The sequence below is a fragment of the Rhinolophus sinicus genome, chromosome 10 (genome assembly GCF_057876585.1).
Source record: "Rhinolophus sinicus isolate RSI-liver-muscle chromosome 10, RSI-T2T, whole genome shotgun sequence".
Classification (NCBI taxonomy): domain Eukaryota; kingdom Metazoa; phylum Chordata; class Mammalia; order Chiroptera; family Rhinolophidae; genus Rhinolophus; species Rhinolophus sinicus.
In genome coordinates this window covers 972,907-998,775 of record NC_142510.1, presented here as the reverse complement: position 1 = coordinate 998,775, position 25,869 = coordinate 972,907, and the positions used below count along the sequence as shown (strand labels likewise).

General features: G+C 48.3%; 1 protein-coding gene across 8 annotated transcripts in view; it reads left to right on the top strand.

Moving 5' to 3' along the window:
* The window catches only part of TNRC6A (trinucleotide repeat containing adaptor 6A), a 126,522-nt gene that overhangs the window by 25,537 nt on the left and 75,116 nt on the right, over window positions 1-25,869 (top strand). The window lies entirely within an intron of this gene.

Sequence of the window (25,869 nt, the reverse complement as noted above, 5' to 3'; positions counted from 1 at the left end):
TTAAGACAGTTCCTTGCCTTTCTTAGTTATCAAACGTAGAGAAAAACTTAATTTTATGATGACAGAAATTCATAAAAGGATAGCTTTAACTTAATTTTATGACTAGCATGTATTATCTTTTCAACATGGTTTTAAAAATCTATTTAAGTAAAACCCAGATTTTTTTGCATTCTCAAAAGAGCTGGAGTCAACAGTTTTTTAAGTTAGAACTTTTTGGTTAAGTGCCATTGAATTTATTGCCTCAAATTTAAAACAAGTCTTAGGCAAAGAAGTGGTGATTAAAAGTAATTATTTCTATAAAAGTATAAGAAATATTGACAAAACTAAAATTGAGCAAGATATTAACAAACTTTTCATTCTGACAGAACAAAATTTAAGAAAATCAGGATTTGAGTAATAGAATTAATAAATGTTAGACAATAAATACATATAAAAAAAATGTATGGTTTTCAAATATACAGAGAACACATAAAATTAGTCTGCCAGGCCAAATGAAAACTTAAATTCCAAAGGCAGAAATTGTGCAAGTCAAATTATCTCATGAAAACAAACTGTAAATAAATAATGTCAAGCGAGTGAAAAAAGTCAAAAGACTTAGAATTTTAAAAATCACCCATATAAGTTACTCTGGGGAAAAGAGGAAAATTACAATTTCTGTTTCTGTTTCTGTACAAAATAACACAAAAAGAACACTACCATTCAAACTGATGCGATGTGGGTGCCCCAGTAATCAGAGGCAAAATCACAATTTTAAATGCTTTTATTAAGAAAGAATGAAAAGAAATGGAATAAGTTTCTGATAAAAAAAAAAAGAGGTCATTAAAAAATAACTAAATGAACTGAAATAGCAGGCAGGTGGAGCCAGTGATGATAAAATCTAGCTATATAGTTTAGTTATTTAGACATTACTAAATTAAACAATAGAAACAAAGATTAAATCAATTATTGATCAGGATCTTTGATAAGATCAATAAAACAGTAAGTACTCTAGAGAGATATATCAAGGAAAATAGAGTACGTATTTCAAAATTTGGAAATATTTTTTTTCCCCAAAAAAGGGGAGGAGGTATAGCCACAGATACAGTTGAGATTTAGAAAGATGTTGGAGAATATTTTCTCGAATTTATGCTAATTACATTAAAAATTTTAGATTATTTTATGGTGCTTTTTATGGTAACCAAGCTATGTGGTGAGCAATGCTTATTAATAGATTTCAGAACGCTGAGCATTTCCTGAAATATGTTAGGTGTTCTTTAGTAATATCTTATTTAAGATATGATATTTGTAAATGAGCTTGTATATAGTTTTTGTGACGTGATTTTCAGGTTTTGGTGTGGCTTTCACAGAAAATATGGGCAGCTCTTCTCTGACATATATATAGAAAGAATTTATACAGAAGTGGAATTGTCTATTTCTTGGCTATTTGGAAGAATTCCTTGAAAAAGCCCTCTGGGTCTGGTGGATTCTTTATGAGAAGCTGGTTGATAACATTCTGAGTTTTGTTCCCGCTTACTGTTTGAAGATTTCTAACATTCTATTTTTTGGGGTACAGTTATTTATATTTTTCTAGAAAAATCATCTTTTTCTTTCTTTTTTTAAATAAGAGTTTATTTGAGCCAAACTGACAACATGTGCTGGGGAGCAAGCTCTCAAATGCTCCCCGAAAATCATCTATTTCATCCAGATTTTCAAATGTAATTGCACAAAGTTTCACTAGGCACTAAATCTTTGAATTTCCTCTGTGTTATGTTATTTCTCCCTTCTTGTTTCTAATGCTATGTTTTGGGGACTTTCCCCCCTTTCTAATTAATGAGTCCACTCAATAGTTTATCTATTTTACTCTAACTGGCCCCATCCCAAGGAGTCAGTTCTTGGATTAACCAATTCTACCTTTTTATTTGTTTTGTTCTCTAAGGTACTGATTTCCATATTAGTTTCTTCCTTCTGATATCTTGGGATAGTTTATTGCTCTTTTTTCTAGCTTCTCTGATTGAATACAAGATCATCCACTTCTTTTGCCTTCTTTGTGACTACGTTTGTTTAAGGCTATGTAGTTTCCTCTTAGCAGCCCAGCTTTGGCAAATAGAACATAGGTTTTGATATGTATTTATTTTATTATTCAGGATATTAAGGAATTTTTGGTTTAAAATTTTGCTTTCATTTCTCTCTTTCCTCCTCTCCCCCTCCCTCCCTCTACCTCTCCCCCTGTGCTTCTCCCCAGCCCAGCTGGGTTGGTAGGTTTCTTTCCTTCTAGTTTTGTTGTTCATTTCTAGCTTTCTTGTTTCATGATTTGAAAACAGTCCGTACGGTTTCTAGTGTTTGAATTTTGCCAGGATTGTCTGTGTGGCTATTGTTATAAAAATTCCACAGGCACCTTGAAAAGGTGTGTCCTCTATTATCAGTGTGTAGCACTTGATACAAAACTACAACGTCCTCTACATTTGGGTCCTCTACGTCTTTGTGTTAATTTCCTCTTCCGTCGTGGACTGGCAGAGGTGAACTGCGTACAGTGAGTCTGTCAGGCCTTGGCACCTGTTGGGAGTTGAGTCTCTGGTCACTTGGATGCTGTCTTCATTGTGCTCTCATGTCATTGAAGTTTGGGCCCAACTACAGAGTGTCCGTAGCCTTTGTCATTATAAAATGCCCCCAGTGGGTCCTGATTGCCGTCATTTAACCTTGGAGTCAACTTTGTCTGCTATTGATATCACGAACCCAGCTTTCTTTTTGTTAGCCTTACCTGGCATGTCTTCGTTCATACCTTCCAACCTTCCCGAGAAACTTTGTTTGACGTGTTCTTTTGTTTTCAACCAAAAGCTGGGTTTTGCTGTTTGGACCCAATCTGAAAGTCCTCTAGTCGTGCCCTGCCAGTAACCCCCGATCTCCAAGAAAAGCCTCTAATAAATCCTCAAATGCTTCTATAAAAGAAGGTCTGGTGAAACTCTGTGAGCAGATAGCGCTCTGCGTCAGAGAAGTGTGTGTTTGTTTGGAGAACGGGTGATGGGGAACAGAAGTACAGACAGAAACCCGGGGAGCTAAGCTACAGCGTGAGAAGGAATCGTGGTGGGGGTGGCAGCGAGACTCGGACATCTGGGGAGCAGGCCTGGGAGGGCTTAGCTCGCCCGACGCCTGCCCAGGAGAAGAGGCTGACAGTCCTGTAAAATGTCACTTCCCTGCTTCCTTTGCAAGGCTTGTTGTCATGCTGCTTTTCTACAGGGGAAAAAGGAGCTTTTCGGCCCTGGCGGTACATTGCAATCACGTGGAAAGAAGTGTTTAAATGGCCCACCCCCCTTGTATCAGAATCTCTGGGAATCAGGGCTGGGTATTTGTATTTTACAAAAGCGAATTCCCCGGGTGAAATGCACGCATAGCCCAGGCTGAGATCCACGGCTCCAAAGCGTTTCCATCACGTTTACAATGACCTTGTCTAATGTCATTATGGAAACCTTAACACAGGGGTTCTCAAGCTCCCCACTCTTGACATTTTGGATAGTTTGTTATGGGGGCTTGTCTTGTGCATTGTAAGGTGTCTGCTTAGCAGGACCACTGGCCTCTATATGCTCTTTGCTCATTGCACCCCACTCCTCAATTATGATGATAAAAGATGTCTCCGAACACTGTCAAGTGTCCCCCGGGGGCCCCAAATCACTTCTGGTTGAGAAGCACTGCCTTAAAAGAATTGCCGGAGGTGCCCCTTGTGGACAGTTTTCTTGGTGGGGGCAGGTATTTCCCTGCCCGGCCTGCGTCTATGCCGCTTGGTTGTCGATGGAACGTTTGCGGGCGGTTCCGGCAGCTGATGGGAGCCCCACTTTCAGTGGGGGCGCTGTGAGCACTTCACTAAGGAAATGATACATGTAAATTGGAAATCTCCTGAATGATCCCGAGAAATGGTGTGCAGAAGCACAAGTTGGGGGAAAAAATGGAACAAGAGCTCAGCCTGGGAACCTGTTGGAACTTGGATGTTTACGTGTTGCGTTACCGTGTTTTTTTCAGTAGCTTCTACTGGCGAAAGCCACTCTAAAACTCTGTGGCTTAAAACAACACCGCTTTACTGTTCATGAGACAGTGGGTCGGTTTGCTCTGGTCTCGTCTGGCCCCCTCGAGTGTCTGTGGTCAGCTAGGGGTGGAGGAGCAGTGGCTTTGCTGGTCTGGGCTGGGTGGTCATGTGTGGGCCTCAGCTGGAACAATGCGACTTTGCCCTCTTGGCCCGTCACTGTGCAGACGGTCGGCCAGACCTGAGCACACAGTGACTCCAGGCAGAGCATCAAAAGACCAAGCGGGGACATGTGTGTCCTCTTGAGGCCCGGGCCTGAAACTGGCCCATTGTCCCTTCCTGGCCTTCTTTTGGTCCTGGGAGAGCCTCTCTTGATGGACTAAACTGCAAAGTCACTTTGCAAAATGACAGACAGAGGGTGCAGGGTGGGGGAGTGAAGCACTGGGTCATTTCTGCCACATTTTGGCAAGCTGCTTCCCTTTGTCAAACCTCGGTTGGCTCACCTGTAGAGCAGGTGCGTTGCCAGCCTGAGCTGTGGTGACGCTTTGATGCCAGTGCGTCATCAGCCCTCGCTGCTATCTTGTCATTCCACTCTTCACAGATCTCCGTAGTTGCGCTTCACTCGGTGAGTGAAATCTGAATTCATGTGTCCCCAGCAGAGTTTGCACGATGTGGGCCCCGTCTGTCCCCCCCACCAACATACTTCATACCACCCTGTGTTGTCACTGACACCCTCCCTTCCCTCTGGGAGTCTACCTGTCCCTGCTGGCTGGCCCCACTGCCTCCCCTCTGAGACCAGGTGATTCCCTGTTCCCACTTACGATCAGCGATTTCAGGTGGGACACACGTGGCGCATTAGACTTCACTGAACCACAGCGTGAGAAAGACACTCCCCTCCTGACATTTCTCACTGCGTCTGATCACAAGCTCGCTTCCTACCAGGCTCGCGCGTCCTCACTGCCTCTCGGACGCCTGCCAGAACAAGCGCAGTCGTAACTTCCAGCCGGAGAAAAGTATCAGCTAGAATTCCACCGCGCTGAATTGTGTCCCCGGTTTTTATTTTTACAACTACTTTTTCCCACGGCCAGCGGTAGCAGTTTCACTGTTTTCACAGTGCTGTCCAGTGTTCTTAGACCCCGCGTTTATTTGGCCAACAAAATGGAAAGTGATTTAAAGAGAGAGAGGGGCCACTTGAAGGACAAGTTTGGAAAATCCTGAAATACGTCAGCGGTCCGGCCTCTTCTAACGGAAACCCGACAGCTCCTGTAGGGTCCCCCGGGGGTTGGTGGCGTCCTGCCTTTGTCTACTTCCGAGTCACAGTCTCCTAGGACGTCTGACCACGAGGTGTCCTCCCAGTGTGTGACCCCAGCTCGTCACAAAGATGAGGGCAAAGCTGGGCTCTGCGGTACCATTCGTGGGCGAGGAGGGGTCATTGTGACTAATAACTCTTGCTCAGCGAAGGGTGTTATCCCCACGGTGACAGAAGGAGGACGGGGAGCAGAAGTGACAGGAAGAGCCGTGATAGCAGTGGTACCCTCGGTGCTCCAGTAACAGTGGGCGGGAGTACTGTGGTACCAGGAGTACTCGTGGCAGTAACAGTAGCAGCCATTTACTGTGCCTCTAACGTGGGTCAGGTGTCAGGCTTAAGTCTCCACGTAGCTGCTCGTTGAGTTCTCACCATGGCCCTGTGAGGCAGCTCCGTTGTCAGCCCCGTTTCACAGACAAGAGACTTGAGACGAGATGACACGAAGTCATCGGCCCAGAGCCGCTCAGCTCGGAAGCCGCAGAGCTGAGAGGCTAAGGTCAGCCCGACTCCCAGCCTTGTGTTCTCCACGACCAGAGACAACCCCCGCTGCAGAGGTTTCCAGAATGCTATGCGTTGCCCCTTCCCGAAGGCACTGGGAGTGCAGCTTCAGCAATCCCTGTGTAATTGAGGGGGATCCTGAAGCACTTTGAATATTTAACTTACGTCTTTCCAAAGCAATGTAAAAAATCTGCTTCTCTCCAATCTGTGATCTCCAGAAATCCGCGAGAATATCTGTCTGCATCTCCACCCCCCCGCCCCACCAATGCCATCCCCAGCCTCTGGTCTCTTATGTCACTGAAGAGATGAGATTCAGATGGAAAACTACTGGCACAAGCTTGACCCAAGTTCTCTAATACAGACACTGAGCATTGGGCATCAGCTGCTGCTGCTGTTGCTATGGCGACAGCCACACTTTCTCCCAGACAGCTTGTGTCTGAAGGGAGGGTGGACCCTTGGGGGACAAGTGGATTTCTCCAACCTGTCAGTCCCTCTCACCTTTCCCGCTTCCCTCACTCCCCTCTCCCGCCGGCCCCCACACTTCCTTGGATGACGGCTGACAGCAGTGCTGGCACCCCAGGCTGTCGTAATTAGCAGCTGGCACTGAGCCAAGTCTTCTGGCAGCACATTCCTCACCGTCCTCGCCAGCCAATCTGCTTCCTAGCGTCCCTCCTTTACCACTGCGGCACCAGCAACCTCGGCATCAAGGTCACCACCAGACCCACCAGGATGAAGCACCGCCTTCCTCCTTGGGTGGGCTTTAGACCCAATGACGGTCTCACGTTCGTCTGAGCCATTTGGGTCATAAAGTTGTGATTCTAACAAAAGGGGGTGGGCAGCGCTCCCCTCCAGTTCTCAGAGGGGCCGAGAGATTCCTCTAGCTTAGGGTTGATCACGTAGGGTCCCCAGAACCAAAGGAACAGAGCAAGGCCGGCAAGAGACAGCCCAGGAGGGTGAGGCAGGAGCCAGAAAAGTCTGGGCCAGTGCAACCTGGAGCCTGGCATCCTGTGGATGGCGGTGGTGACAAATACCAGGAGGACGACGATGCCAATCGTGATGTTGACAACGGCGCCATTCGGGGAGCATTTCCTGGGTGCCACACACTCATGTGGCAGCTGCTGTCACTATACCCATTCTCCAGATGAGAACAGGAGGCCTAGAAGAGTCTCTCACCCTGAGGAAAGACCACCACGCCAATCCAGAGAGTGGGACATCTACAGGAGACGTGGCCTGGCCTCTTCACAAATATCAATGTCACGGACGAAAGGGATGGGATCTCTTCTAGGAAAAAAAAAAGGAGAGGAAAGAGACATCAAAACCAAATGCAATTGGTGACGCTACCTTGAATCTTGACATGGAAAATAAACACAGCCATAAAAGACATTTGAGGGACGTTGGGTGACGTGTGAATATGGACGGCATATTCATTAGGTGCCATTAGGAAATGGTGGTTAATTTTCGCGAAGCGTGTGCTTACGTAGGAGCATGTGTTATTTTTAGGGGAGACGGGCCGAGCTATTTTGGGGACGAGTGTCACGATGGCTGTGGTATGCTTGTACACATCCAGCCAATTCTCTGACCCATAGCACACCAACAGCGTATGCTAGGCTTTCACTCAACCCTTCACTAACTCCCCAGACCCCACAGGGCAAGGACTTCTCCCACAAGGCTACCCCCCCCAGACACCCGTCACAAACCCCAGGTTGTCACTCGTACTTCTGACTGACCAGCTAGACATTCAGGGGTTCCCACAAACCTCGGGTTCCATCATTTGCTCTCACGCAGCTCACAGAACTCAGCAGAGCGCTTGACGTGCATTCACTGGTTTATGTATACAGGACACAAGTCAGGAACAGCCAAACGGGAGACACACGGGGCCAGGGTGGGGTCAGGGGTGTGGGGATGGGGAGGCACAGGGCTCCCACCCTCCTGCACCCTCCCAGCCCCTCGGAAGCTCTGTGAGCAGCCTCGTTAGAGTTTTTATGGAGGCTTCATTACACGGGCAGCTCGGATTAAATCACTGGCCGTTGCTGGATAGGTCAGCCTCTGACCCCTCGCCTCTCCCTTGAAGTTGGGGAGACTGAAAGTTCCAACCCTTTAACCAGCACTTGGACTTTCTGGTGACCAGCCTCACCCTGAACCTATGTGGGGGGGGCCCTACCTGTCATCTCATTAGCAGATAAAAGACACACATCACGCAAGGGTCCTGGAAGCTGCGTGCCAGGAACCTGGGCAAAGATCAAATACTTTTTATTATATTTCATACACGCATAGCAAATATAACAAAATGTTAGCAATCACTGAATCTCGGTGTTTATTGTTGGGTTAACAACAGTATGTCATCATTGGCAAGTAATGGAGGCTGGATTTTCTCTCCGTTGCAACAGAGTAACACACACAAGCAGATACATTACCCAGTGTATTGTGACAGAAGCTGGCACCCTGAAAAGTAATCCTTTTGAGCATTCTTTATTCTCTTAAAATACCCTTCCCTCAAGACACACACAGATCCATACAGGGGTTGGTCTAAACCTGAACAATCATGTGAAATACACTTTTTTAGAAAGAGTCACCACCGGACAGATTATGGAAAGGCTGCCAAGGGAACCATCTTGGTCTATCCACTCAAATTCCCCAACCGCCACTACCCGTTTCGAGCAGTTTTCTGATCCCAAAGGGGGAAATCACCAAAGAAACAAGTCGTCTGGGGCACCCAGAGGAGAAATTGAAACTCCAAGAGACGTACAAAAGGACTTCACATTAGAAAAGCTGTGGTTCTGCCTTGGACACTAAATTCCTGCTTCTCCTAAGATTCTGGGGAGGCATTTTAGCTTTGGGAGAGGGTTCCATGTAGACCTGGCCTATGGACATCCCACCTCCACCTTCACACAGCTGGAGACCTCGCTTCCTGTCTCCTGGAGGTGACACGACTTCACAAGGCCAGTCCAGAGGACGTGCCACTCTGGCTTTTCTTTGTATTCTTTTCCCACCTGTCGAAAGCACCCCTGTGCTCCTTGCCTGCCTGATGGAACTGTCCCCAACCAAGGCCTTGGACTGACTGGGAAAGGAAGACCTGGCTGCCTGTCAGATGCTCAGATGAGTCAGCGATGCACCTTGAATCCAGGTGATGCCTCAGAACGCACACGTGTGCCGGGAGGAAAGCAGTCAAGGGTGGTCTACACTCACGGTCTCTATTTCTTCCCCTCCCCACGCCGCTTACAAACTGTTCTCATCACGCCACCGGTGACCTCCTTTGGGCGCCGAGGGAGACATCCTGTTTGACGTAGCTGATCACTCCTTTCCTTCCGAGTTTTCCTCCTGCAGAATCCACGTCATCCCCTTCTTGCCTCTCTTTCACCTTCTCTGCCCTTTTCCCCACCCCTTAGATGTCCCAGTCCCTCAGGGCCCCCCAGCCTTCGTTTCTCCCTCCATTCATTGATGTGGCTTTCCCTATGATGTGGCCGTGCCACTGACGTCTTATCTTCAGCCTCCACTTCAGGCGTCACTTCTGAGCTCTTAGTTTGGCGTCCAATTGTATCCTGAACGTCACGTGGTTGTCCCATCGGTACCTTGAACTCAACACTGGAGGTGCGATCCTTCCCTAAGTCTGCTCCCATCCAGCTTTCTACCCGTCGGGCAAAGGCAGCAGGCCCCCCCGGCGCCCCAACCTTGAATCACCATTGTCCTCCTGAAGGCCTCACTCAGCACGTCCGGTCAGTCCAGACTCTGGGGAGTCGACCTGTGAAATGGACATGTGGATTGCAGGGCTCCCGTTGTGTTTCTTGGGCCCACGATCTCCAGTGGCCTGTCTCCCCTCTGCTGTCCTGTAAAGTCCCTGAGTGCTTGAACTTGCTCTGTCTTGTTCATCACTTGATTCCCCAGAGCCTAGAATCGTGTCCGGGCACAGAGGAGGTGCTGGGTATCTATTTGTCAAATGAATGGAGTTTCTTTGAACAGCCCCTGCCTTGCGTTCCCTCTCTTCTCTCCCTCAGGGCCACTGTCCACATGGGGATTATCTCCAATGGTAGGTGACCTCCACAGTGGCCCCCAGTCCGTGTTGCCTTCTCACGTTCATGCCCTTGTACAATCTTCCCGTTACGCGTGGCTTGGGTCTAGTGAATCACTTCTAATAGATAGAATATTGCCAAAGAAGGGATGGGATGTCCCTTCGAAGAGGAGGGGATGGGAAGACTGCGGCTTCCGTTTTGTGTGCCTTCTCTTGCCTGCTCTCTCCGAGGGGACACAGCTGCTGTGCTGTGGGCTCACCTGTAGAGACACCCACATTGCAAGGAACTGAAGCAGCGCCTCCAGGTCACAGCCACCGAGCACCCGACCCATCAGATGAGACCGCAGTTCTGGCCGACCCGCTCACTGCAGCCTTGGGAGAGACGCAGATCCACAGAAACTGTGAGATAATACATATTTATTGCTTGAAGCTGCTAAATTCCAGGGTAATTTGTTACGTAAATATAGACAATTAATGCATGACCTAAGGCTCATTTTCAAACTGCAAGGGCTCAGTCTTCTAACAGCCTGAGTTAACTGTGGTATATCCGCGCTATGAATCCTTAGGGTGGTGAGAGAAACTAAGTAGTTCTGTCCGTACGACTGAGAAAAGACTTTCAAACAGAGGTATTGAAAAAGCAAGGCACAGACGATGCGTATTTCGTGATAGCATTCGTGGAAAAAAACCAGCTCAACACACAGTGTATTGTCGATACGTGCAAACGTGTGTAAATGCATGGAAATAATTCTGGAAGTAAAACTATCTGTCGGTAGCAGCGGTTACTTCGGGTTGTTTAGAGCTTACACTTTGTCTGCAATTTTTGAAATTGTTACACGAAGAATATGTTTTTGTATATTTTTGTAATTAACAAAGCAAATATTACTTTAAAAGGAAGGAAGGAAGGTTTCATTGTTCAAAATGGAAATATCTTTCTTTAAAATGGTATGGCTTATTCCACTAAAATTCAAACAGTACAGGTTGTATGAAATAGAAAATCAAGGTCCAATTAGCCATTGATAAGTTTATTTTGTATTCTCCCATACTTTCTTCCAAATACACTATATAAAAATCGGTCCTATTTTCCTTACTATTTTGTAGCCAGATAGTTTTTCTCTCCATGATATATTGGGGACAGCTTTCTATGCTCATCCGCAAGGAACTCCTAATTGTTTTTTGCATAGTTGTATCCCATAGCCCGCGTTGTAATTAATTCTGCTGCTAAAGTGTAAGCTCCATGAGAATACAACTTCATAGCTTGTTTCCTGCTGTATCCTTAGGGGCTAGGACAGTGCTTGAAGCTTCCTTCTGAGTAGGTGCTCAAAAACGTCCGTTGAGTGAGTCGATGTAGCTAGTCAATTGCCAATCGACAGTTGGTTTGATTCCATGAGTGTTCGTCTTTTCACCCGAGTACGACTTTGTCCTTGAGATAAGTTGCGAAAAATCGAATTGCTGGGTCAAAAGGGATATCTTAAAATGTTGAAAGATGTTGTGAATGAATTCGTCTGCATTTGGCTTCCACTGTATGACATACCCACCCATCTGTGTGGAAAAGGGTGTACGTCCTCCACACCCTGACCGGGGCAGGACGTAGTGCCTCCCTGCCATCAGGTTGTGATGGGACGCGCCCCTATACACACTGTGTTGGGGAACTGGAGCGCAGGTCTTCCCTGAGACGGGGCGGGAGGTGCTGCGCCTACCGGGCACGCCTGGGAAATTAATTGAAATAAAGTGTGCATCAGGCAGGGTCCCAGCAGGAAAGAGAAGCCATATTCTAATTAGGTAATTTGAGGAGCATTTAATAAAGGGTCTCTTTCCAAAGGAAGGCGGGTGTCAGGGACTAATTATTGCAGGCTCTGTTATCAGTCCTCCTGTAACCTGGAGACGGAGAAGTCTGCGTGGAGAGGGCCGCCTGGCACAAGCGGTGACCCTACGGCACCAGCCCTCCCAGAGATGCCACAGGGAGGAAGCTGCAGAATGGATACCCAGCCTCACTTGTCTCCTTTCCCCCAGTCACCTTCTGGGGCTCCCTAGGGGTCAGAGCCAATGGGAAGCCAGACGGTAAGGGAGCCCCTTGAACAGTCTGTGTGCTTGGCGTGCCAAGGCGCAGGGCACACGGTATACAGTAAGCGCTCAGTAAGTGTGTCACTGAATTGAATCTTCGCAGTAATCCTTCAAAGTGGGCACTTACAGTCCAATGGGGAAACTGAGGCTCAGAGAGGTTAATGAACTTACCCACCATCACACAGCTCGTTTGGGAGGGCTCCCAGGTCCTGTGCTCTTAGTTCCCTGGAGCCGGGACCTGACGGAGAGCACAGACGACAGCCGGCATAAGCACTGAGGGACAAACAGACTCCTGCAGCTTCGTACAGCACAGGAGGCGGAGCTCAGGCCTGGCGTCCCAGACCCCAGGCACCCCCCACGGACATGCTCCAGGGACAGGTGGTGAGCACAGTGCTGGAAGCGATTCTGGAGGCAAGGTGTGCGAATTCGAGTTCTGGGCTGTGATGGACTAGCTGTGTCACCTTGGGCGGTTCCTTTGCCCTGGCCCCGGCCTGCTCCCTCATGTGTACAGCGAAGGTGGTCACAGAAGGACTGCTGTGAGGGCCTCAGGAGTGAAAACGGCGCGTGCCCCGCATGTCACTGTCAGCACAGACTCACAGGGCACCGCCTCCCTTCCAAAGCCCTGATGGAACATATCTCCTTCAGCAGACGCTGCACCCCAAGACCAGAGACGACTTCTGCAGGCATCAGCACCGGCTTTCCACAAAGGGCCGGAGCCCCATGTTTGCGGCTTTGCGGACTGTACACCTCTGTTGCTGATGGGCCGGCACAACCAACAAGCAGCCAGACACAGTCTCGAAACGCGGCGGTGGCTGTGTGCCAAGAAAATGACGCTTGTGGACCCTGCCACTTGAATTTCCTACCGTTTTCCCAGGTCGCAAAATAATATTTTCAGATTCCTTTTCAATGACTTAAAAATTGTAAGGCCACTCTTTGTTCCCGGGCTGTACGAAAACACGGAGCAGGCCACACTGAGACTCAGTGGGTAATTGGACACCAGGATGGACCCCCGCCCAGCAGCCCATGTAAAGCCCAACTTCCTTCTGTACTCGCTCAGGGTGGGTCTGGGAGCAAACCCCACCCTTTCCAGTTGGAGAAAAGTCTGCCTTGCACCCTCTGGGGGCCCAGCTTCTGGCCTTCCATCTCCTCCAGGGGCTCCCCACCTCAGGCCCTCCAGAGTGGCACTTCTTTCTGTCCCGTGTCTGCCTGGCCGTCCACCAGCTGCCTGGGCTTGGACCTACATTTGTCTCCTTTCCCACTGCGCTTTCGAGGCCCACTGTAGGGCCTGGCACACAGTAGGTGCTCAGTAAGTGTGCATCAAGTTTAACCCCACAACAGTCCTTCATGGTAGGTGCTTATGTTCCAGTGGGGAAACTGAGGCTCAGAGAGATTAATCAACTTGTTCAAGGTCACGTAGCTAGTTTTGGCACCTGGGTGCTTCAGTGCTATTCTTGTTGCCCGAGAAATCTCCAAGTGCCTCAAAATCTGGTGCCGCCATCAACTACCTGGTGATTTTGGGTGATTCCCGTAATTCCTCTGGGCCTCAGTTTCCGCATCAGTAAAATGGGTGTGATCACAATATGCTGCCTTCCTCATTGGGTTGTCATGAGGACTGAATGAGCTAGTAGGTCTAGAACGGGTAGGAATGTGCCCGACGCCCGGCAGGCACCAAGTAGACATTAGTCCTTATCAGCGTGAAGGAGATGGAGGAGGTCTTAGGTCTGGGCAAAAAAATGGCTTCCCCCCGCAGCCCGGGGGTGACACTCACCCTGGGACTCTTGAGTGGGCTGCAGCTGCCACTCCGCCCTTGTGCTGACAGCCCTTGGAGGACAGGCCACTGGATGTTTCCAGTGAAAACCGGGACCTCTCAGACCAGGAGGTGAGGCCACCCTGGGTTCGTGGGGGTTAAGTCCAGCCAGATTGTGTTTATTTTCCCCTCTGTCTGGAAGGGCCTCTCTGGTCTCCATGGCAACGTGATTTCCTGTTCTGGTTTTCCCTTGGATGAGATACCTGCTGAATGCAGAGGCGCCCCGGCTAAAGCACGGGGTGGAGGCCACTGCTGAGGCCTCTTTCCCTGCCTCCCCCACGCCGACCCCAACCGACCGAGCAGCCAGCCCAGCCAGGGCCTGTGTCACAAGAGCCTTTGTTTACTGGTCCAGACATCTGACTTGAGGGTGACGTCATGGAATCCAGCCCGAAATCCTCATTACGCCCCATTTTCTTTCTTCCTTTTCAAGGGTTTTGTTTCTTCCTGAGGCTGAGGAAACAGAGGCTCACACACCCCCAATGTGCTAAGAATATTTCTAAATCCTTCTAATCAGAGGCCCTACTCTGGGTCTGGAACTTTGCTAGCAATCATTCATTCATTCATTCATTCATTCATAATTTTAGTCATTCAACAAACCTTTCCAGACTGGATTAAATGCCCAAACCGTGCTGGAGCTAAAGAAAAGGAGGGGAATACATGAGGCCTTTACTCTCGAGGAGCCTGTGCCCTAGAAAATGCAGACAGGCCTGAAACTAACCCAACACTGTTGCAGGACGGGTGCCTCTTCGGGGGTGGTGTGGAATTGTGATGCTGCCTGCCTGCATTCAGATTCGGCTCCTAAACTCCACTGTGGCCTTCGGCAAATCCTTGCCTGTGCCTCAGTCTTCTCACCTGTGAAATGGGGATAATGGTGGTACCCACTTGGGGCACAGATACGCGATGGTTAGGAGTAAGCACCTGAGTGAGCACAGTGCACTCAGACCTGCTGTATTAGTACCACTACCTCCAGGGACCCTGGGAGTCCACGCTCGGTCTTCCTGGCGAATTGGGAGGTGAGCAGCGAGAGAGGCCCTACCAGAGGAGGTAGCTTCTAGATCATTGGCTATTCAGTGCCTGCATCTTGCCCTACTTCCTGGAGGCCGGGATCATGTCTGCCAGTTTCACCATCTTATCCCCACCTCCCAGCGCAGCCCACAGAGGAGGAGATCAGTGAACGTGAGAACGGCTGACTGGCTACAGGACAAATCCAACCTCTTAATCATGGAATTGGAGACCTTTTACGATTTGACTACGATCCATTGGGCCACAAGGGGCCCAAGGATTTGGTTAAATGGTGTTGTGGGGTGTCGGCGAGTGTATCCAGGTGTGGTGACCTCTGACTCAGTAGCCTTAATGAGCACGTCACTGTCCCCAGTGTGGGTGGGCCCCAGCCGATCCACTGAAGGCCTGAGGAGAATCAAAGGCCGAGGAAGAAAGGATTCTCTCTCTCTGCCTGACTGTCTTCAGGCTGGGACATCGGTCTCCGCTGCGTTCGGATTCCGACTCAGGCTGGCACTTTGCCGTCGGCTGTCCGGGTCTCAGCATCCACCATCGTGGGAGCCAATTCCTTATAATAAACCTCTTCGTATATATGTCCTGTTCTGTCACGTTCCCCTGGAGAACCCTGATCGACACGCTCCGTCTAAGTTCTGGGAAGTCTTCCTGGCCCTCCTGGCCCAGGCTCTAGTTGTAACAAATTGTAAGAAGCAGTGGCTTTGTAGGCTGTTCCAACCTTTGGGACACCCTTCTCTTCCCGATCAGGTGAAGCCCTCCTCACTCATCTATTCATGTGCGCAAAGTTACAGAAAGTAACACTTGTGATCACGGAAGGAGTGGCGTACAGGATGCTGTGAGATAAACTGTGGAGATTGTGTTCCCCCCTCAACCCCATTTCCACCCTCTCTGCCATTCTGAGGCCACTTGGGCGCTCACCCGCAGGTCCCCGGAAGCAGGAAAAGGGAGGAGCCTGGCTGATGAAAACCACTTGTGACAGTTCATCCCCTGTGTCAGTGGCTGATTCAGAAACCCCGACCACATCGGGCTGACTCTGACCTTCTCCTAGAGACAAGGATTGGCTTAAGAAAGGGCAGTGACTGGCTCGGTCCAGGGAGGCCGGCGGAAGTCCGCCAAGGGCTCCTGACGCTGAAGACACACTGGTCTCTCCCCTCTTCGGACGTTGTGGGGTGACGTGAGGCCTGTGCTGAAGCTGCTTCCTCTCTACGAGCCCGTGTAGGAAATCTACGCAGGACGGAGCCACAGCCGCCGTTGCCTCCACGTCTGACTCGTTATCCCACTCAGTTAATCTCCGCGTTTTTAAGCCAGTTGGAGGCTTGTTTCCTGGTTAAAAAAACAACAACAACCGAGGAGCGTCCTCATTGGTACGAACATGTAATATGGGGATCTCGCCATCAAGAGGCGACGGACGTTCTTCCAGAGAAAAGTCACATGAGCTGACCCAACGCTTTAAAAAGAGCCCTCTGGTGGCAGGGAGGAAAGTGACGAGGATTTGAGCCGACGCAGTACCCTGCTGTGACGTGTCTGGGGCGGACGTGACGAAAGAGACGCCTAGAACAGGAGGCTGAAATATCAGGGTGACGATGGTGCTTCCTCAGACTGCAGATGTGCTGAGTCTGTGGGGCCACATGACGGGCCCACAGAACATTCAGGCAGATCCGTTCATTCCTCCAACACATTTGTCTGAGCGCTTCTGCTGCAGCACTGCCCTGGCTGCTGGCGATACGGCCGTGAGCGAGACGCACAGCGATCGCTGCCGTTGCTGAGCTTACCTTTTAGTGGAGGGACAGACAGTAAACAACAAGAATAAGGACACATAGGAAGCCAGTTGTGGGGTGACACAGGCTATGAAAAAAAAAACATTAAAGGGAAAAGGAATACGGAGTGTCGGGAGGGACGGGGGAGAATGATTTAGCCGGAAGGTCCCACTCTGCCGTCGTCTACAGTGGAGCTCTCAACAGAAGCTTCAAGGGACGGTACCTTTCAGTATTCTGCGGCTGACTAGGTACACAAAAATGATTTATATTGTGATAAAAGGACCCTACCATTTATTGGGTGCCTACGATACGAAAACCAAAAGCATTGTTCCAATCTGTTCACAGATACTATTTTACGTAATCCAGCAGTCTCCCCTTATCCATGGGGGATCCATTCCAAGACCCGCAGTGGATGCCTGAAACCGTGGCTAGTACTGAGCCCTATGTCTGTTTTTTCTATATACACACGCCCCTTTTCACTTGCAGGCAGCACCTCTCAGCTTCTCTTGGGCGTATCCCAATTGCCAGCATCACTACTCATGCTTTGGGGCCATCGTTAAGTAAAATCAGGGGGACTTGTACACAAGCGATACTGTGACAGTCGATCTGATAACGGAGACGGCAACTAAATGACCAATGAGGGGGAAGGTGGAGAGGGCAGACACACTGGACGGAAGGATGGCGCACCTCCCGGGAGAGACGGGGCAAGACAGCGTGCGATTTCCTCACGCAACTCAGAATGGCACGCTATTGAAAACGGATGAATTGCTTGTTTCTGAAATTTTTCATTTACTATTTTTGGACTGCAGTGGACAGTGGGTAACTGAACCTGTGGAACACGCAGCCATGAATAAGGGACGATGGTGTCTGTTTTATAGACGAGACATCGAACATCGGAGGAGGGGGGAAGCAAGCCCCCGAGATGGCAAAGGGGCAGTAGCTCTAAACCTGGGCCCCTGCAGCCCTGAGCCCTTTATTTTGCTTTTTGACTCTAAGCTGCTGACTTACTAGGGTGACTTCTCTTGATTCCAAATTCATGTTTGCTCGCAGCTACAATTAGTAGTATTGGATCAGACAGCTCCAGAGAAAATGAACTCATGATAACGGTTCTGTTTAATTAGATAAGTGTTCCATGGGAGGAAGTATAACGGTCTTTACAAGGTATGGCTCCCACGTTTCCTTGAAAATAAGACGGGGTCTTATATTAATTTCTGCTCCAAACGATGCATTAAGGCTTCTTCTGTTCAGGGGATGTCCTCCTGAAACATCATGCGAGGGCTGCTTTTCCGGTTAGGTCTTGTTTTCGGGGAAACATTGTAATGAATGAAGCCCGACGTCGAGGTGACGCTAGCCTTTTCACCAATGGTCTTGGTTATCTCCCCATTACCCACGTAGCACCCCCTTTCGCTGCCAGACTTACAATCTGCAGGGGCTGCCTGCAGTTTGTGGGTGGTCTGGACCGTTCCGGAAAGGTGAAGGTCGTTGGTGCTTGGCTTGGAACAGCGAGTCAACCAGATTTCAGGGAGAGGCCTCCTTGTCACTTTCTCATACAAAACAGAACAAAACAAACAATCAGAAAACCTTGTTGTTATGGAAACCCCGTGTTAGAGACCCAAGGGCCAAAAAGCAAAGCAAAGGGTGCTCTGTGGATATCCTTTTTGGGGGTTGTGTGGCTGTATACTCTATTGTGTGGTCACCACCTGCAGTCTCATCCCCTTCCATCATGTTTTCGACCCCCTTTACCTTCTTCCCCTGCCCCCACCTCCTTCCCCTCTGGTAACCACCCTTCTGTTGTCTGTGTCTATGAGCTTGTTTGTTTGTTTGTTGCTTTCAGATTTATATCTCACATATGAGTGAAATCATAAGGTCTTGACTGACTTATTTCACTTAGCATGGTATTTTCAAGATCCATCCATGTTGTTGCAAATGGCAGTATTTCATCTTTTCTTATGGCCAAGTAGTATTCCATTGTGTATACATGTATCACATCTTCTTTATCCAAGCATCTATCGAAGGACACTTTGGTTGTTTCCATGGCTTGGCCACTGTGAATAGTGCTGCTATGAATATAGGGGTACGTATATCTTTACGGATAAATGTTTTCAGATTTTTCAGGTAGATACCCAGAAGAAGGATTGCTGGGTCATATGGTAGCTCTGTTCTTAATTTTTTGAGAATCTTCCATACGGTTTTCTGTATTTTACACTGTAGCAGCCGTGTACGAGGGCTCCTGTTCCCCACAGCCTCGCCAACACTTGTGAGTTCTTGTCTTATTGATAGTAGCCATTCTATCAAGGCAGAATCCCTCTGCTGTTGCCTCTAGAAAGGGGACAGCTGCCGGGGGGTGTGGGGGGGCTTCCCCTGCTCTCGTCATGTGTATGAGAGTTTGAGATCTTCCTGATAAAGGATTCCTGTTAATGGTGCTTCTTCTGCTCACAGACGAGGGGTCAGCGGTAATTCTGAGACCAGCCGTCCAATGAGCCTCCCCTCATCCCCCTTCGTCACAGATCTGAGCTCAAGTGGCAGGGAGATGCCCCAGCTTCTGAATCAGAACCTGCAGAACGGTCAGTTGAGGCATAGTTACATCAAGGTGCGAGGAGGCACAGTGGCCGTCATCACAGGAGTGTGGCTGAGGCCACCGACGCCGGCTGGACCCTGAGGGGTTGGGTTAGGCTGTGACGGGCAGCTGGAGTGGGACAGGAGGAGTGTGGGGGACAGACGCCGGGGGACCCGTGTGTGGCAGTTTTCAGACGTTTATGAAACACGTGTAAGGTGTTGGCTCTGGGCACTGTTACAGTCGTTATGCCACAGTAGCTTGTCCCGTCTCCATGGCACCCTGTGACTGATTTCACGGAGGAGTAAACTGAGGCACAGACTGGGTAAATCCTGGTGTCGGTAGGTGGCAGAGCCAACATTGGAAGCCATGCGTTCTCTTCCCAGAGGGCATGTGCTCTTCCTGGGGTCTCCCTGGCATCACCCTCTTTTTCTGGCTGCACTGCTGAATCCTCATGGGCTCTGGGGCTTCAGTGACTGGCTGTGCTCAGTGTCTAGGTTCAAGGTGACGGGTGCTGTGTCCGTCTGGCCGGCCTCACCGCTGAGATGCTTGCTCTGGGGAAAGTCCCACATATCCGTACCCACCCCGATCCCAAAGCCCCGCCTTTAGACAGTCTCCACTCATCAACACGTTAAACGTCCTTCTAGCTTCTCTGACAACCTCTGCTCTCCTCCTGTCCCATGTCCCCTGTGACTGGCAAGAGGATCGATGAGTCATCAGCCAGGCTTCTCTGTGCTCTCTGGTTTGCCGGTCACTGCCAAGTGGAATCCGGTCATCTCAGGCTGAATGAACGGGAGCACAGGGCCCAGAACCCGGGAGGCGGGCTTGCCTCCGCCCTGACGGGAGGAACGTTCAGTTCTGGCAGGAAGGCTGCCAAAAGGCGGCCAGTTCAGAGGAGACGGTCCAGAGCGAGCGGCTCAGAGCTAAAACGTATGAGTAACACTGAGGGCTTTGGGGTCGTGTGGCCCGAAGCAGAGGTGACTGAGGAGCAGATGGCCCCCGAGCCAGGCTGCAGGGGACGGCAGGGGACCTTCAAGCGTCAGAGCTCATCCTTCCGCTGGCAGCCAGGCCTCTGAGACCCCTGCTGAGTGAGCCCTTCTAACTCGCCTCCCTCCTCAAACCCAGTCTCGCTTTCTCCTCTCTCATTTTCACAAATGATTTTGCCTTCTTTCTGGGGAAAATGGAGGCCAGAAAGAAAAAAGTTCCCTGCACCGTCAGCTAATTAGTCCCTGAACAACTCCTTGCCTCCTTCCTTCTGGTCTTCTGGAGGAGAGACTGGACGCTTCTGTCCGTCCGTCCGTCCGTCCGTCCGCCGGGCTCTGGAGTCTGGCTGCCAACCTTTTCCTAGTTCTTCACCATCTCCCACTTGGCCGCCTCTTTCTCGTCCATCTGGACAAGAAGCCCAGCTCTCTCCTTTCTCACCAAGCGAGCCTTCCACCAAGCCCACCGCTCGCCTCCTGTCCCACTGTCCCACGCAAACAGGCTTCCCACTTCCTCTGCTCTCCCCAGCTTCCTGCATAAACGCTGTCAAGTCTGCGCTGCAGTGTCAGCGCTGGTGTGTAAGATGTCATAGACGGTTACACTGGACGATAGGACACGGCCATGCATGTTTTCATAATAGCTCTAGTAAGATATAATTCACGTACCTTACAAATCACATGCTTAAAGTGTACAATTCAATGGGTTTCAGGACATTCACAGCGCTGTGCCACCATTATTACAGTCCATTCTAGACCATTTTCATCAGTCCAGAAAGAAACCCCAATATTTAACTATCCCCCCAATCTCCCAATCGCCTACCCCAGCCCTAGGCAACAACCAACCTACTTTGTGACTCGATAGAATTGCCTATTCTGGGCATTTCATGTAAATGGAATCATGTGATATGTATCTTTTCTGACGGTCTTCTATCACTTGGTGCAATGTTTTCAAGATTCGCTCACATCATAGCAGGTATCAGTACCTCACTCTTTTTTTATGAGCAAATGATATTCTGCTGACTGGATATATTACCTTTGATTGTACATTCATCAGTTGATAGACATTTGGGTTGTTTCTACTTTGTCAACTATGATGAATAGAACTGTCAGAAACATTTATGTACAAGTTTTTGTGTAGACTTATGTTTTCATTTCTCTTGGGTAGATACTTAGAAGTGGAGTCAATGGTTCCTATGGAACCTCTGGGTTGAACTGTTTGAGGAAATGCCAGACTGTTTTCCAAAGTGGCGGCACCATTTCACGTTCCCACCAGCCATGTGTGAGGGTCTCAGGTTCTCTACGTCCCCGTCAGCACTTGTTGCGATCTGCCTTTTCATTATGTCTCTGCTAGTGGGTGTGAAGTGACACCTCATTGTGGTTTTCATTTCATCTCCATGATGACTAATGTTGTTGAGCTTATTTTCATGTCTTCTTCGCCATTTGTGTATCTTCCTTGGAGAAGTGCCCGTCCACGTCCTTTGCACGTTCCTTATTTGGGTGACGTGTCTTCTTCTTCTTGAGTTGGAAGAGTGCCTTATATTTATTTTCTAGATACAAGTCCCTCATCAAGTATTTTCTTTGCGGATCTTTTGTCTTATCACATGGATACATGGATTGTCTTTTCATTGCTAATGTCCTTTGATGCACTCAAGTTTCTGGTTTTGATGAAGTCCAATTTATTTATTTTATCTATTTTATTGGTTTTTTTGGTTGTCACATCTAAGAAACTACTGCCAAGTCTAAGATTATACACATTGACTCCTATGTTTTCTTCTAAGAGTTTTACAGTTTTAGCTCTTCCATTTAGGTCTTTGATCCATCTTGAGTTAAGGTTTGTACATGGTGTGAGTTAGGGATCAAACATAATAACTGTGTTTTGAAGTAACTTTTGAAATTGAGAAATGTGAGTCCTCCGTCTTTGTTCTTTTCCTCGATGGTTTTAGCTATTCTGGGTCCCTTACGTTTCCATATAGATGTTAGGGTTGGCTTGTCTATTTCTATAAAGAATACCCCCAGAATTCCAACACAGATTGTGTTAAATCTCTCAATCAATTTGAGGGGTGTTGCTGTCTTAACAATATTAACTCTTCGAGATCCCCTGTAATCTTCTTTAATGCACTTGCTGTTTTTATAGCTCCAAAACAGTTGAACATTCAGAATTTGGTATAATTCTACCTAATAGATAAAGAAAAAAAAAGTCTTCAAAATTGTTCCACCATTAAAGTTGATACAGAAACCAGAATCCAGTAGCTCCTTTAACCATAATATCACAGCCTATGAGCAACGAGGATGGTGGTTTCCGGTGGAGAGGCGCGTGGGGGTCTCCTGGGGTTGCTTGTGTGTTCACTGTTGTAGGAGTTCATCCAGCTTTGCACTTTTCTAGATGCACGTTTTACTTCCATAAATAAACAAGTTTATTTAAACAAACAAACAGAGCTCAGCATTATGACTGGGGTTGCATTTCCGGTGAACCAGGCACTGTTCGAGCACCTCATCTGTATTCATTCCTTTAAATACTGCAGCAGTCCTCTGAGCTAGGTGCTATTGCTGGCTTTGGTTTATCAAGGAAGCAATAAAGGCATGGAGAGTCCTGCCCAGGTCACACTTATAGTAAGTGGGACATCTGGGGTCTCAGCCAGCCAGCTGGCCTCTCAAACTCTGTGTTGTACAGACTCCCTATTGATATTAGAAGAACTCTTAATACTGGTTAGAGGGGAATAACCACATGACCCTTCTTAGAGATTAAAAGGTACTTAAGAAAATTCCACATCCATTATTGACCTGATGAAAACATGTTTAAGCTGAAAAAAAAATGTATCATGTTTAAGGTTGAACATTAGAAGCATTTTCCTTTAAAGTCAGGAACAGCGTAAGTGAAATAATACTGGCACATTTTTAAAAAAAACAAAACATTATTCTAGATGTACCAGGTCAAACTATAAATTTAAGAATTGCAAAGTACAGACCATAGGATGGTTAGGTGCCGGTAATCTAGTTGCCTATCTAGACACTCCAAGAGTATGACTGGAAAAATAAAACTCTTATTCCAAATCAATAGCATTTCTGTGTTTCAGGGGGAGGAAAAGTAAAAGACAAAATAGAAGAAAAAATTGTACTTAAAAGAGCACCAAGACCCTCTGTAACAACAAAAATGAGTGGAAGTGAAAGAACAAATAAAAATACAACTCCTGCCCATCAGGAAGAGTTCATGGTGTAAAGAAGCATATTTCCTCTAAATTAATGTGTACGTTTAATTTTCTGTCAATAAAAAAATACACCGTGAGTGAGGCTTTTTTGGAAGTAGACTCACTTGAGTTTAAAGTTCACGTGGAAACATAAACAAGTGAGGCTCGCCAGGAAAATTCTGAAAAAGGGAAGGAATAGAGGGATTAGCCCTAGTACGTACTGAAGTGTCTCGTAAAGCTGCCCTGGTGAAAAAGTTTCGTCCTGTTACAGGAAGAGAAAGGCAGATTAATGAAACAGATTAGAATCTGGAAATAGACCCAATATAGGTATTAGGTTGGTGCAAAAGTCATTGCGGTTTAAAATGTTAAAAATGCAAAAACCGCAATGACTTTTGCAGCAACCTAAATTTTGAAGACGCTCATACAGGCATTCCTCGTTTTATTGCATTTCTCTTTATTGCGCTTCAGAAACTGCATGTTTTACAAATTGAAGCTTTGTGGCATCAGGCAAGTCTGTCGGTGCCATTTTTCCCACATTATTTTCTCACCTTGTGTCTCTGGCATATTTCAGTAATTCTTGCCAACGGTTCACACTCTTTCATTGTTACTGTATTTATTGTGGTGATCTGTGATTAGTGATCTCTGATGTCACTATTGCAATTTTTGGGGGTGCCAGGAACCCCACTTAAGACGGCGAATTTAATTGGTAAATGTTGTGTGCATTCTGACTGCTCCGCCGACCGGCTGTTCCTCCTCTGTCTCCCTTTCCTCGGGCCTCCCTGGTCCCCGACACACAACAACGCTGCAATCAGGACCGTTAACAACCCTCCCATGGCCTCTGAGTGTTGGAGTGAGAGAAGAGTCACAGGGCTCTCACTTTGAAACAAAAGCTAGAAATGATTAAGCTCAGTGAGGAAGGCGTGTCGCAAGCCGAGATCCACCGAAAGCTAGGCCTCTGCCAATTAGCCGAGGTGTGAAAGCAAAGGGAATGTTCTGGAAGGAAATTAAAAGTGCTATTCCAGTGAACACATGAAAGATAAGAAAGCGAAACAGCCTTATTGCTGATGTGGAGAAAGTTTCAGAGGCCTGGGTGGAAGATCAAACCAGCCACAACATTCCCTTAGCCAGAGCCTCACCCAGAGCAAGGCCCAAACTCTCTTCAGTTCTGTGAAGGCTGAGAGGGGAGGAAGCTGCAGAGGAAAAGTGTGAAGCTGGCAGAGCTTGGTCCGTGAGATGAAAGGAGAGAAGCTGTCTCCATAACATCAATGTGAGAGGAAGCAGCCAGTTATCCAGAAGGTCCAGCTAAGAGAATTCATGAAGGGGCTGCACTAAACCACACATTTTCAGTGCAGATGGAACAGTGTCATATTGGAAGAAGGTGCCATCTGGGCAGTCTGTGCTTGGCTTCAAAGCTTCGAAGGACAGGTTACTGTCCTGTGAGGGGCGCATGCAGCTGGTGACTTTCAATTGAAGCCACTGCTCGCTTACGGTTCTGAAAATCCCAGGGACTTTAGGAATTATTTACCAAGGAGGGTGCCCCCCCAAAAAAAGCAGGGTGCCATTACTGCTTGTTCCACTCAGAGAAAAAAATAGGGAACAACTGATTAGTTTAGGGGGGCAACATTGAGGGACTTAGTAAGAGGTAGAAAGACCCACTTTATCTGCAACAAAATACAAAGGTGCCTTGCAGATCTGGTGGAAAGCAGAGCGCTGTGGAAAGAATATTGTGTGCATCTGTAAGATAAAGCAAAACGAAGTAGATTTAAGACCCCAAGGGGATGCTGAGGGAACTCTCGGTCTTGCTGGTAGTCAGGATGGTAACAGGCAGGGACCTGGGAGGACAGTGACACTCCTCGTCACGCATTATGGAGCTGCTTGGAAGAAGGACAGCACTTGTTCTTCATTCAACAGGCATTAATTCAGTGTGTAATACCTCCTGGGCACTGCTCTAGGTGCTGGGGGACACAGGCTAAACACAGCGACAAGTGCCCGCTCTCGAGGGACCTACGTGTCCACAGGGCCGGATGAAAATGAGTTCTCTCGTGAGAATATGTGAGATTCCAGTCCTAAGTGCCCAAGGGGTGCTTTCCGGGGGCTGCATTTCCCCCTGAATAGGAGGGACCAGGCATTGGTGAAGTCCACGTGAGTAGTGAAACTCGAATCCCACCCACATTATTACGAGGGCCAGAGAATCGCAGGGAAGGGTTGTCAGAGGCGGAGACATTTGAACTGGGCTTTGAAGTCAGTTTTTAGGCAGACATCACAGGAGAGATATCCCACTCGGAGGAAATAATCACGTTCGAGGCACAGAGGCATTGAAAAACAAAAATCCTGCATTGCAAACTAGGAATTCTGGGAAATTGGGCGGGTTCGGGGGTAAGAGTTGAAGAGCCTTGGGTAGGCAAGGGGTCTCAGACAGTGTTCTAGTAGAATATCAAGAACTGTGCAAGAGTTTGAAGCCGCAGCAGGACCTGGCCAGGTCTACTTAGAAAGACCATTTCGGTGGCGGTGTGGTAGAGAGAGGTGAGCAAAGCATGGAAAAAATCCTTCCTTCCTTCACTACGTAGCATTAGGGGCCTAAGTGCAGTAGGCGTTGCATTGGATGCTAAAGACATAGTGAGAATGAGGCAGGCGTGGCCCTTGCTCTCCCGGAGCTCACAGGGAATCGGGAGAGCCAAAGATTGGACAAACGGGAACAGATACCTCAGTA